The 1214-nt window shown below is 37.0% G+C and overlaps 1 non-coding gene across 1 annotated transcript; it reads right to left on the minus strand.

Annotated features, from left to right (window-relative positions):
* Positions 1-443: 443 nt before the first annotated feature.
* On the minus strand, positions 444-527 carry TRNAL-CAA (transfer RNA leucine (anticodon CAA)). The gene has a single exon. It is a non-coding gene; the product is annotated as a tRNA-Leu (tRNA).
* Between the last annotated feature and the right edge of the window lie 687 nt (positions 528-1214).

Below are 1214 nucleotides of genomic sequence, written 5' to 3' on the forward strand. Positions count from 1 at the left end.
ATAAAGATTTTAGACCATTGATTTCTAGATCCTTATAAACACCACCCAGAATGGACACTTCAAGAACTGATTCCTATAAAATTAAGTGCATAGATCACATTTGTACAGTCAGAATTTAAAAATAAAATGAAAAAATCCTGAAAAACTCATTTAACACGAATCATTTAGCACCTATCATTTTCACACCTACCCATTACTATTATATAGATATGTAGTGAGAGTTCCGTAGATGGAACCAATGTTATCAGTATCGGCCGATACACATCGTATTGGCAGAAAATTGATACGCTTCACCTTTAATCGATTGTTTTTAAAATAAACGCAAAAATTACTAAAAATAAAAATTTTATTATTATTTAATGGGTTTAACGCCACGGAAGCAACATGGGATGGAACTGACAAAAATTAGGAAACGAAAAAGAAATAAAAGCGAAAAAAAGAGCTGTCAGAAGTGGGATTTGAACCCACGCCCTCTCTCGAAGACCAGAACTTGAGTCTGGCGCCTTAGACCACTCGGCCATCCTGACACGTTATGATAGATTTCTTAAAATTTTATATAAATTATGTATTTTAACAGGTCAGTCCAACCTGACCAAATTTTGAGAAGAGCGAGTCCTTAACTTTGTGATAAGTCCTATCACCACCCACTCGTGATAATTAAAGCACCACGATCATCTTTTGATTTTTTGCCAACCAATGGGGCTCATTGCAAGTAGCACGACTCAAAGTCATGGTTCCTCCTAGCCCACTTAAAGGATACAATGGACGGTGATGATTCTTTATCACCAATTGATGGTAATAAAGCTTATCACCTGATCCGCCCTTATGAAGGGCCGGCTCAATGGGTTATTTCAATTTGCATGGCCTATGTTGTGTGACGGCACACGTTAAAAATGTAAAAAAACATGGTTTTTTATTATGAAGAAATTTAGAAAAACCATGATATCACATCCTACTCTTCAAGAAGAAGTGAATTGGATTCGAGTCCTAATCGTATCTTTGTGACATAAGGCGTGGCTGATAATAGTGACGCCCAAGTTTTGCCCAAGAAGCATTTGCATATTGAGGACATAATCGGCCATTGATTCCTCAAAGTCGTTAGCTCGTCATAGGGTTTGGAGTTAAAAAAGAATTGATTCTAGGTGGACTCGTCCTGTCGAGAGGAATAAAGCCCCTAAATCTTAATTCATTCGTCAACTATAACAATCACACTC

Source organism: Nuphar pumila, chromosome 15, assembly GCF_984573655.1.
Source record: "Nuphar pumila chromosome 15, dmNupPumi1.hap1.1, whole genome shotgun sequence".
NCBI lineage: Eukaryota > Viridiplantae > Streptophyta > Magnoliopsida > Nymphaeales > Nymphaeaceae > Nuphar > Nuphar pumila.